The following is a 13,805-nucleotide window of genomic DNA, read 5'->3' as shown; positions in this document are numbered from 1 at the left end:
TAATATTACTACCAGTGCAATATTACCTTTAAAAGCTCTAATATTACTACCAGTGCAATATTACCTTTATAAGCTCTAATATTACTACCAGTGCAATATTACCTTTATAAGCTCTAATATTACTACCAGTGCAATATTACCTTTAAAAGCTCTAATATTACTACCAGTGCAATATTACCTTTAAAAGCTCTAATATTACTACCAGTGCAATATTACCTTTATAAGCTCTAATATTACTAGTACAATATTACCTTCATAAGCTTTAATATTACTACCAGTGCAATATTACCTTTAAAAGCTCTACTATTACTACCAGTGCAATATTACCTTTATAAGCTCTAATATTACTACCAGTGCAATATTACCTTTATAATCTCTAATATTACTACCGGTGCAATATTACCTTTAAAAGCTCTAATATTACAACCAGTGCAATATTACCTTTAAAAGCTCTAATATTACTATTGGTGCAATATTACCTTTAAAAGCTCTAATATTACTACCAGTGCAATATTACCTTTATAAGCTCTAACATTACTACCAGTGCAATATTACCTTTAAAAGCTCTAATATTACTACCAGTGCAATATTGCCTTTATAAGCTCTAATATTACTACCAGTGCAATATTACCTTTAAAAGCTCTAATATTACTACCAGTGCAATATAACCTTTAAAAGCTCTAATATTACTACCAGTGCAATATTACCTTTAAAAGCTCTAATATTACTACCAGTGCAATATTACCTTTAAAAGCTCTAATATTACTACCAGTGCAATATTACCTTTATAAGCTCTAATATTACTACCAGTGCAATATTACCTTTAAAAGCTCTAATATTACTACCAGTGCAATACTACCTTTAAAAGCTCTAATATTACTACCAGTGCAATACTACCTTTAAAAGCTCTAATATTACTACCAGTGCAATATTACCTTTATAAGCTCTAATATTACTACCAGTGCAATATTACCTTTAAAAGCTCTAATATTACTACCAGTGCAATACTACCTTTAAAAGCTCTAATATTACTACCAGTGCAATATTACCTTTAAAAGCTCTAATATTACTACCAGTACAATATTACCTTTATATGCTCTAATATTACTACCAGTGCAATATTACCTTTAAAAGCTCTAATATTACTACCAGTGCAATATTACCTTTAAAAACTCTAATATTACTACTGGTGCAATATTACCTTTAAAAGCTCTAATATTACTACCAGTGCAATATTGCCTTTATAAGCTCTAATATTACTACCAGTGCAATATTACCTTTAAAAGCTCTAATATTACTACCAGTACAATATTACCTTTATAAGCTCTAATATTACTACCAGTACAATATTACCTTTAAAAGCTCTAATATTACTACCAGTGCAATATTACCTTTATAAGCTCTAATATTACTACCAGTACAATATTACCTTCATAAGCTTTAATATTACTACCAGTGCAATATTACCTTTAAAAGCTCTACTATTACTACCAGTGCAATATTACCTTTATAAGCTCTAATATTACTACCAGTGCAATATTACCTTTATAATCTCTAATATTACTACCGGTGCAATATTACCTTTAAAAGCTCTAATATTACAACCAGTGCAATATTACCTTTAAAAGCTCTAATATTACTATTGGTGCAATATTACCTTTAAAAGCTTTAATATTACTACCAGTGCAATATTACCTTTATAAGCTCTAACATTACTACCAGTGCAATATTACCTTTAAAAGCTCTAATATTACTACCAGTGCAATATTGCCTTTATAAGCTCTAATATTACTACCAGTGCAATATTACCTTTAAAAGCTCTAATATTACTACCAGTGCAATATAACCTTTAAAAGCTCTAATACTACTACCAGTGCAATATTACCTTTAAAAGCTCTAACATTACTACCAGTGCAATATTACCTTTAAAAGCTCTAATATTACTACCAGTGCAATATAACCTTTAAAAGCTCTAATATTACTACCAGTGCAATATTACCTTTAAAAGCTCTAATATTACTACCAGTGCAATATTACCTTTAAAAGCTCTAATATTATTACCAGTGCAATATTACCTTTAAAAGCTCTAATATTACTACCAGTGCAATATTGCCTTTATAAGCTCTAATATTACTACCAGTGCAATATTACCTTTAAAAGCTCTAATATTACTACCAGTGCAATATTACCTTTTATAAGCTCTAATATTACTACCAGTGCAATATTACCTTTATAAGCTCTAATATTACTACCAGTGCAATATTACCTTTATAAGCTCTAATATTACTACCAGTGCAATATTACCTTTATAAGCTCTAATATTACTACCAGTGCAATATTGCCTTTATAAGCTCTAATATTACTACCAGTGCAATATTACCTTTATAAGCTCTAATATTACTACCAGTGCAATATTACCTTTATAAGCTCTAATATTACTACCAGTGCAATATTACCTTTATAAGCTCTAATATTACTACCAGTGCAATATTGCCTTTATAAGCTCTAATATTACTACCAGTGCAATATTACCTTTAAAAGCTCTAATATTACTACCAGTGCAATATTACCTTTAAAAGCTCTAATATTACTACCAGTGCAATATTACCTTTAAAAGCTCTAATATTACTACCAGTGCAATATTACCTTTATAAGCTCTAATATTACTACCTGTGCAATATTACCTTTAAAAGCTCTAATATTACTACCAGTGCAATATTACCTTTAAAAATATTACTACCAATGCAATATTGCTCTAATATTACTACCAGTGCAATATTACCTTTAAAAGCTCTAATATTACTACCAGTGCAATATTACCTTTATAAGCTCTAATATTACTACCAGTGCAATATTACCTTTATAAGCTCTAATATTACTACCAGTGCAATATTACCTTTATAAGCTCTAATATTACTACCAGTGCAATATTACCTTTATAAGCTCTAATATTACTACCAGTGAAATATTACCTTTATAAGCTCTAATATTACTACCAGTGCAATATTGCCTTTATAAGCTCTAATATTACTACCAGTGCAATATTACCTTTACAAGCTCTAATATTACTACCAGTGCAATATTGCCTTTATAAGCTCTAATATTACTACCAGTGCAATATTACCTTTATAAGCTCTAATATTACTACCAGTGCAATATTACCTTTAAAAGCTCTAATATTACTACCAGTGCAATATTACCTTTATAAGCTCTAATATTACTACCAGTGCAATATTACCTTTAAAAGCTCTAATATTACTACCAGTGCAATATTACCTTTATAAGCTCTAATATTACTACCAGTGCAATATTACCTTTATAAGCTCTAATATTACTACCAGTGCAATAATATTACTACCCGTGCAATATTGCTTTTATAAGCTCTAATATTACTACCAGTGCAATATTCCCTTTAAAAGCTCTAATATTACCTTTATAAGCTCTACCAGTGCAATATTACCTTTAAAAGCTCTAATATTACTACCAGTGCAATATTACCTTTAAAATCTCTAATATTACTACCAGTGCAATATTACCTTTAAAAGCTCTAATATTATTACCAGTGCAATATTACCTTTATAAGCTCTAATATTACTACCAGTGCAATATTACCTTTATAAGCTCTAATATTACTACCAGTGCAATATTACCTTTAAAAGCTCTAATATTACTACCAGTGCAATATTACCTTTATAAGCTCTAATATTACTATTGGTGCAATATTACCTTTAAAAGCTCTAATATTACTACCAGTGCAATATTACCTTTATAAGCTCTAATATTACTACCAGTGCAATATTACCTTTATAAGCTCTAATATTACTACCAGTGCAATATTACCTTTATAAGCTCTAATATTACTACCAGTGCAATATTACCTTTATAAGCTCTAATATTACTACCAGTGCAATATTACCTTTATAAGCTCTAATATTACTACCAGTGCAATATTGCCTTTAAAAGCTCTAATATTACTACCAGTGCAATATTACCTTTAAAAGCTCTAATATTACTACCAGTGCAATATTACCTTTATAAGCTCTAATATTACTACCAGTGCAATATTGCCTTTATAAGCTCTAATATTACTACCAGTGCAATATTACCTTTAAAAGCTCTAATATTACTACCAGTGCAATATTACCTTTAAAAGCTCTAATATTACTACCAGTGCAATATTACATTTAAAAGCTATAATATTACTGCCAGTGCAATATTACCTTTAAAAGCTCTAATATTATTACCAGTGCAATATTACCTTTAAAAGCTCTAATATTACTACCAGTGCAATATTACCTTTATAAGCTCTAATATTACTACCAGTACAATATTACCTTTATATAATATTACTACCAGTGCAATATTATTTACTCTAATATTACTACCAGTGCTCCTTTAATCTAATATTACTACCAGTGCAATATTGCCTTTATAAGCTCTAATATTACTACCAGTGCAATATTACCTTTAAAAGCTCTAATATTACTACCAGTGCAATATTACCTTTATAAGCTCTAACATTACTACCAGTGCAATATTACCTTTAAAAGCTCTAATATTACTACCAGTGCAATATTACCTTTATAAGCTCTAATATTACTACCAGTGCAATATTGCCCTTATAAGCAGTAATATTACTACCAGTGCAATATTACCTTTAAAAGCTCTAATATTACTACCAGTGCAATATTACCTTTAAAAGCTCTAATATTACTACCAATGCAATATTGCCTTATCAGCACTAATATTACTACTAGTGCAATATTACCTTTATAAGCTCTAATATTACTACCAGTGCAATATTACCTTTAAAAGCTCTAATATTACTACCAGTGCAATATTGCCTTATCAGCACTAATATTACTACCAGTGCAATATTACCTTTATAAGCTCAAACATTACTACCAGTGCAATATTACATTTAAAAGCTCTAATATTACTACCAGTGCAATATTACCTTTAAAACTCTAATATTACTACCAGTGCAATATTGCTTTTAAATGCTCTAATATTACTACCAGTGCAATATTACCTTTATAAGCTCTAATATTACTACCAGTGAAATATTACCTTTTTAAGCTCTAATATTACTACCAGTGCAATATTGCCTTTATAAGCTCTAATATTACTACCAGTGCAATATTACCTTTAAAAGCTCTAATATTACTACCAGTGCAATATTACCTTTATAAGCTCTAACATTACTACCAGTGCAATATTACCTTTAAAAGCTCTAATATTACTACCAGTGCAATATTACCTTTATAAGCTCTAACATTACTACCAGTGCAATATTACCTTTAAAAGCTCTAATATTACTACCAGTGCAATATTACCTTTATAAGCTCTAATATTACTACCAGTGCAATATTGCCTTATAAGCACTAATATTACTACCAGTGCAATATTACCTTTAAAAGCTCTAATATTACTACCAATGCAATACTACCTTTAAAAGCTCTAATATTACTACCAGTGCAATATTGCCTTATAAGCACTAATATTACTACCAGTGCAATATTACCTTTAAAAGCTCTAATATTACTACCAATGCAATACTACCTTTAAAAGCTCTAATATTACTACCAGTGCAATATAACCTTTAAAAGCTCTAATATTACTACCAGTGCAATATTACCTTTAAAAGATCTAATATTACTACCAGTGCAATACTACCTTTAAAAGCTCTAATATTACTACCAGTGCAATATTACCTTTATAAGCTCTAATATTACTACCAGTACAATATTACCTTTAAAAGCTCTAATATTACTACCAGTACAATATTACCTTTATATGCTCTAATATTACTACCAGTGCAATATTACCTTTAAAAGCTCTAATATTACTACCAGTGCAATATTACCTTTATAAGCTCAAACATTACTACCAGTGCAATATTACCTTTAAAACTCTAATATTACTACCAGTGCAATATTGCTTTTAAATGCTCTAATATTACTACCAGTGCAATATTGCCTTATCAGCACTAATATTACTACCAGTGCAATATTACCTTTAAAAGCTCTAATATTACTACCAATGCAATACTACCTTTAAAAGCTCTAATATTACTACCAGTGCAATATAACCTTTAAAAGCTCTAATATTACTACCAGTGCAATATTACCTTTAAAAGCTCTAATATTACTACCAGTGCAATACTACCTTTAAAAGCTCTAATATTACTACCAGTGCAATATTACCTTTATAAGCTCTAATATTACTACCAGTGCAATATTACCTTTAAAAGCTCTAATATTACTACCAGTACAATATTACCTTTATATGCTCTAATATTACTACCAGTGCAATATTACCTTTAAAAGCTCTAATATTACTACCAGTGCAATATTACCTTTAAAAACTCTAATATTACTACTGGTGCAATATTACCTTTAAAAGCTCTAATATTACTACCAGTGCAATATTGCCTTTATAAGCTCTAATATTACTACCAGTGCAATATTACCTTTAAAAGCTCTAATATTACTACCAGTACAATATTACCTTTATAAGCTCTAATATTACTACCAGTACAATATTACCTTTAAAAGCTCTAATATTACTACCAGTGCAATATTACCTTTATAAGCTCTAATATTACTACCAGTACAATATTACCTTCATAAGCTTTAATATTACTACCAGTGCAATATTACCTTTAAAAGCTCTACTATTACTACCAGTGCAATATTACCTTTATAAGCTCTAATATTACTACCAGTGCAATATTACCTTTATAATCTCTAATATTACTACCGGTGCAATATTACCTTTAAAAGCTCTAATATTACAACCAGTGCAATATTACCTTTAAAAGCTCTAATATTACTATTGGTGCAATATTACCTTTAAAAGCTCTAATATTACTACCAGTGCAATATTACCTTTATAAGCTCTAACATTACTACCAGTGCAATATTACCTTTGAAAGCTCTAATATTACTACCAGTGCAATATTGCCTTTATAAGCTCTAATATTACTACCAGTGCAATATTACCTTTCAAAGCTCTAATATTACTACCAGTGCAATATAACCTTTAAAAGCTCTAATATTACTACCAGTGCAATATTACCTTTAAAAGCTCTAACATTACTACCAGTGCAATATTACCTTTAAAAGCTCTAATATTACTACCAGTGCAATATAACCTTTAAAAGCTCTAATATTACTACCAGTGCAATATTACCTTTAAAAGCTCTAATATTACTACCAGTGCAATATTACCTTTAAAAGCTCTAACATTACTACTAGTGCAATATTACCTTTAAAAGCTCTAATATTACTACCAGTGCAATATTGCCTTTATAAGCTCTAACATTACTACCAGTGCAATATTACCTTTAAAAGCTCTAATATTACTACCAGTGCAATATTGCCTTTATAAGCTCTAACATTATTACCAGTGCAATATTACCTTTAAAAGCTCTAATATTACTACCAGTGCAATGTTACCTTTATAAGCTCTAACATTACTACCAGTGAAATATAACCTTTAAAAGCTCTAATATTACTACCAGTGCAATATAACCTTTAAAAGCTCTAATATTACTACCAGTGCAATATTAACTTTAAAAGCTCTAATATTACTACCAGTGCAATATAACCTTTAAAAGCTCTAATATTGCTACCAGTGCAATATTACCTTTAAAAGCTCTAATATTACTACCAGTGTAATATTGCCTTTAAAAGCTCTAATATTACTACCAGTGCAATATTACCTTTAAAAGCTCTAACATTACTACCAGTGCAATATTACCTTTAAAAGCTCTAATATTACTACCAGTGCAATATTACCTTTAAAAGCTCTAACATTACTACCAGTGCAATATTACCTTTAAAAGCTCTAACATTACTACCAGTGCAATATTACCTTTAAAAGCTCTAACATTACTACCAGTGTAATATAACCTTTAAAAGCTCTAATATTGCTACCAGTGCAATATTACCTTTAAAAGCTCTAATATTACTACCAGTGCAATATTGCTTTTATAAGCTCTAATATTACTACCAGTGCAATATTACCTTTATAAGCTCTAATATTACTACCAGTGCAATATTGCTTTTATAAGCTCTAATATTACTACCAGTGCAATATTACCTTTATAAGCTCTAATATTGCTACCAGTGCAATATTACCTTTAAAAGCTCTAATATTACTACCAGTGCAATATTGCTTTTATAAGCTCTAATATTACTACCAGTGCAATATTGCCTTTATAAGCTCTAATATTACTACCAGTGCAATATTGCTTTTATAAGCTCTAATATTACTACCAGTGCAATATTGCTTTTATAAGCTCTAATATTACTACCAGTGCAATATTACGTTTAAAAGCTCTAATATAACTACCAGTTCAATATTTCCTTTATAAAATCTAATATTACTACCAGTGCAATATTACCTTTAAAAGCTCTATTATTACTACCAGTGCAATATTACCTTTAAAAGCTCTAATATTACTACCATTGCAATATTACCTTTAAAAGCTCTAATATTACTACCAGTGCAATATTACCTTTAAAAGCTCTATTATTACTACCAGTGCAATATTACCTTTAAAAGCTCTAATATTACTACCAGTGCAATATTACCTTTATAAGCTCTAATATTACTACCAGTGTAATATTACCTTTAAAAGCTCTAATATTACTACCAGTGCAATATTACCTTTAAAAGCTCTAATATTACTACCAGTGCAATATTACCTTTATAAGCTCTAATATTACTACCAGTGCAATATTACCTTTAAAAGCTCTAATATTACTACCAGTGCAATATTACCTTTAAAAGCTCTAATATTACTACCAGTGCAATATTACCTTTATAAGCTCTAATATTACTACCAGTGCAATATTACCTTTAAAAGCTCTAATATTACTACCAGTGCAATATTACCTTTATAAGCTCTAATATTACTACCAGTGCAATATTACCTTTATAAGCTCTAATATTACTACCAGTACAATATTACCTTTATAAGCTCTAATATTACTACCAGTACAATATTACCTTTATAAGCTCTAATATTACTACCAGTACAATATTACCTTTATAACTTCTAATATTACTACCAGTACAATATTACCTTTATAACTTCTAATATTACTACCAGCACAATATTACCTTTATAACTTCTAATATTACTACCAGTACAATATTACCTTTATAACTTCTAATATTACTACCAGTGCAATATTTTAATCTACTATTATAGGGCAGGGTAGGTGCCTGAGCCAGAGCTTTCACCTCACAAGACTGTCATTCCCATTACCCCCCTTGGGGAGGGGATGGCAGACCAGAGAGGCCTAGCTTGTGGCTAGGCCTGGGGACAGTTGGTCCCAAATATGAGGAGACACTTGTGCCTCCTCCCATCGGAGACTTAGGTCTCAGATACTCCCAAGACAGGGAGTCAAGGCCGGGCCACCACTTGGGAAAGGCCCAGGCCGGGAGAATACCGGCGAATCTTTAATAATAATAATTCTCTTACTTCATTATAACTACCATTACCAGCAGATTTTTAATATAATTATCACTTCCAGTACTAAGCAATTTTATTTTGTGAAACTCTAAAGCTATAACTGTTTAATATTAATTCATTAAATCTGTACTATATTAAGAGTAAACTGTATTTCTGTATTTTTTAAAAACGACTTGTAACAATTCATTAGCTAGTAAGATAAATTAGTTTACTATCATAATAAGTTTAATATAACACTATTCAAAAGCCTAGTTGTAGAGTCACTCACATTCTTATGATTACGTGCAAGTATTGATCCTGGTCTCAACCTTGTATTAAATGACTGACACGAATCGAACAGCAGCTGTAATTATTTTACAGCAGACCAAGCAAAGACATTACTCAGAGCAAACAATAACATAATTGTGGAAAATTACATTTATCTGAATGTAACTAATTATGTACATAACGGTAAGTGATAACAAAGATAATTATTATTTATCAATGTTACATAGACAAGTAGGAATTTGGGACACCTAGGTCACAAAAAATGTCCCCCTTCGATACCTACCACTGTCATAACCACAAGTTGCTCTGGACCTATTAATTAAATGAAATATGCATACACCAGGAATACTGGTAAATATATAAATTTGTGGACTGTATATTAAAAATAATAAATGGTTATATATATACACAATTACATAACAGAAGGAAAATATATCTTAATATCACTCACCAATTTGACTGGAGATTAATGTGTATCATACTCAGAAAACCTCACTCTAACTAAATCTTTGAAAATAATGCTGGCCAGAATTACACACTAATCTAGAGAGCTTATCTGAGGTTCCTGGAGCTGTCTTGTCCAGTCGTCTGATATCTCAAGTTATGCAGGAATGCACATCCAACAATTTCGCCTCCTATTTGAGAGGTGTCAACACAATTTTAACCTCTAGAGCACGAAAAATTCTTCCCATTACACCAACGTTTGTACCAAGATGGCGAGTCTCGTCTGCGCAGACGCAGGTTTTCCGTTTTGTATGACATAAATATTATTAAATACAGTATGGCCATCTATTTACATATAAATACTGAATTTCTGGAAAATATATACAGTATTTTCCACAATAATCTTTAACTACAATGTCAGATCTTTGAGCAAGCATTACGATGACCTCACAGCATTACTCAATTCCCTTCATTCCAGTACGTCAGTCATCACACTCACAGAAACCTGGTTGAAGCCTAGTACTACAGATAAGATAAGATTTCGTTCGGATTTTTAACCCCGGAGGATTAGCCACCCAGGATAACCCAAGAAAGTCAGTGCGTCATCAAGGACTGTCTAACTTATTTCCATTGAGGTCCTTAATCTTGTCCCCCAGGATGCGACCCACACCAGTCGACTAACACCCAGGTACCTATTTGCTGCTAAGTGTAAGGAAACGTGTCAAACGTGTCGAAATGTTTCCACCCGCCGGGAAACGAACCCGGGCCCTCCGTGTGTGAAGCGGGAGCTTTAGCCACCAGGCCACCGGGCCACCAGACGTCTATGCCATTCCTGGATAAACAGCCACACACAACTGTAGGACAGAATAGCTAGGGAGTGAAAGAGCTATATACTAAACAGATCAATTTGAATGTATAAATAATTCTTGCACAAGGGATGAACATGGAGAATATATTATAGCTCAATATAAATCAAAAGACCTGCAAAAACCCCTCACAGTGATAAACATCTACAGAGTACCAGTCAAACATTTACCATTTTAGTGAAAAGTTAAGAAACATAACAGATGCACATATGAACAAAGACCACTTGCTGCTCTCGGGAGATTTCAACATAAATCTATTACATAAATCTATTACATAACCAAGACCCACAAGTAACCGAATTCACAAACACTATGAGCAACTGCTTGTTGCTACCAACAGTAACAAAACCTACAAGAATCTCCGAGACTAGTATCACCTTATTAGACCACATCTGGACTAACACGATATCCCCTTTAAAATCAGGCATAATCACAGACAACACCACAGACCACTACCAACCTTCCTCATAACCTTCAGCTGAGGGACTGATTGTCACATGCTGGGGGACTGATTGTCACATGCTGGGGGACTGATTGTCACATGCTGGGGGACTGATTGTCACATGCTGGGGGACTGATTGTCACATGCTGGGGGACTGATTGTCACATGCTGGGGGACTGATTGTCACATGCTGGGGGACTGATTGTCACATGCTGGGGGACTGACTGTCACATGCTGGGGGACTGATTGTCACATGCTGGGGGACTGATTGTCACATGCTGGGGGACTGATTGTCACATGCTGGGGGACTGATTGTCACATGCTGGGGGACTGATTGTCACATGCTGGGGGACTGATTGTCACATGCTGGGGGACTGATTGTCACATGCTGGGGGACTGATTGTCACATGCTGGGGGACTGATTGTCACATGCTGGGGGACTGATTGTCACATGCTGGGGGACTGATTGTCACATGCTGGGGGACTGATTGTCACATGCTGGGGGACTGATTGTCACATGCTGGGGGACTGATTGTCACATGCTGGGGGACTGATTGTCACATGCTGGGGGACTGATTGTCACATGCTGGGGGACTGATTGTCACATGCTGGGGGACTGTTTGTCACATGCTGGGGACTGATTGTCACATGCTGGGGGACTGATTGTCACATGCTGGGGACTGATTGTCACATGCTGGGGGACTGATTGTCACATGCTGGGGGACTGATTGTCACATGCTGGGGACTGATTGTCACATGCTGGGGGACTGATTGTCACATGCTGGGGGACTGATTGTCACATGCAGCATTATCCATTTGACGCCATCCTATAAATACTCACGACCTTCTACCCAGGTAGATCTGTTTGTGACTTGAAAAAGCCACTGTGTGGGCGAAACGTTGTCAATAAAGGATCACATTATACTGCTTCAGTGTTTATATTTCCTATGGGTGGTTACACAAGAACATAAGAAAGTAGGGAACACTGCATCAGGCCTACTGGCCCATGCGAGGCAGGTCCAAGTCTTTTACCGGCTTAAGCCAATGACCCAACCTAGTCAGGACTGGTGGTGTTGTGTGGTGGTCTAATGAGGAGTAATGGTGGTGATGGGGTGGTGGGGATAGTGGTTGTGACGATGGTGGTGGAAGGTGAAGGCTGTGGTGGTGGTGGTGATGGTGGTAGTGAGAGTCGTCAGTGTTACAGTGGAGGGCGTTAGATACACACGTGTTCCATATTCCAGCTTCTCAAGGTAAGAACACTACTTGTACCACTTGTCTCGCCTCCTTCCCGAGAAGAGCAACACCTGAACGAAGATATCTGCGCACCACGAGCATATACAGTTTTATTTACATTCGTAATATTTAAATACAAAAAAAACTTGATGAGCATAAAGCCCCAGTGAATCACGTGTGAGCTAAACTTTCCCATACCAGCTCATTCAGAGCGCATCTTAATGATTATTGTTTTCTAAACACAAAGTTATGCAATAAAAGCTTTAAGTGGAGCTTTGTTAAGCTCAGCTTAGAGATAGGCGTTGTCCAAATAAAGGCTTGTTAAGCTTATTTTTTTTTTTTCACATGTCTCTGCCTCTGCTGGAAACATTACATTCTGGTCATTATTGTTATACTTGATGAACGATCACTGTGGAGGCGTCAGGTGTTCATTTTGCATAAATTTATACATCTCATATGAATTTATGCGCCTCGAATAAGTCACTCCAACCCTGCTGGAAGGAAATGCTTAAAACTGTTGTCTCACGGTGACCCCGTGGCATGGTAAACAACGCTCTCGCGAGTGTCCGCGGTTCAGTCCCCGGCTGGGTGGAAATACGTATTGGGCATGTTTCCTTACACCTACTGTACCTGTTTACATAGCAGTAAGTAGGTACTTACGTGTTATTCGATTGAAGGATCACACTGGAAATAAGACAGACATCGTTGACGCACTGATTTTCTTGGGTTATCCTGTGTAGCTAACATAAGAACATAAGAACGAAGGAACACTGCAGCAGGCCTACTGGCCCATGCGAGGCAGGTCCAAGTCTCCTACCGGCTTAAACCAATGCACCCAACCTAGTCAGGTCAGGTCACATTGACTTAAGGAAGGAACACGGCAACCGACCTGGTAGCACAAGCTATCAGGTCCAACTCACACCCACCCCATCCACTCATGTATTTATCCAACCTATTTTTAAAGCTACACAACGTTCTGGCCTCTATAACTGTACTTGGGAGTTTGTTCCACTCATCCACAACTCTGTTACCAAACCAGTACTTTCCTATATCCTTCCTGAATCTG

General features: G+C 33.7%; 1 protein-coding gene across 1 annotated transcript in view; it reads left to right on the top strand.

Moving 5' to 3' along the window:
• Positions 1-12,625: 12,625 nt before the first annotated feature.
• The window catches only part of LOC138853427 (uncharacterized), a 249,477-nt gene continuing 248,297 nt past the window's right edge, over positions 12,626-13,805 (top strand). Inside the window, exon 1 of the mRNA XM_070089978.1 lies at positions 12,626-12,756. The gene's annotated coding sequence lies outside the window, so the exon portion shown is untranslated. The remainder of the gene's footprint in view (positions 12,757-13,805) is intronic.

The sequence above is a fragment of the Cherax quadricarinatus genome, chromosome 3 (genome assembly GCF_038502225.1).
Source record: "Cherax quadricarinatus isolate ZL_2023a chromosome 3, ASM3850222v1, whole genome shotgun sequence".
In the NCBI taxonomy this organism is placed as follows: Eukaryota; Metazoa; Arthropoda; class Malacostraca; order Decapoda; family Parastacidae; genus Cherax; species Cherax quadricarinatus.
This window is presented reverse-complemented; position numbering and strand designations above follow the sequence as displayed.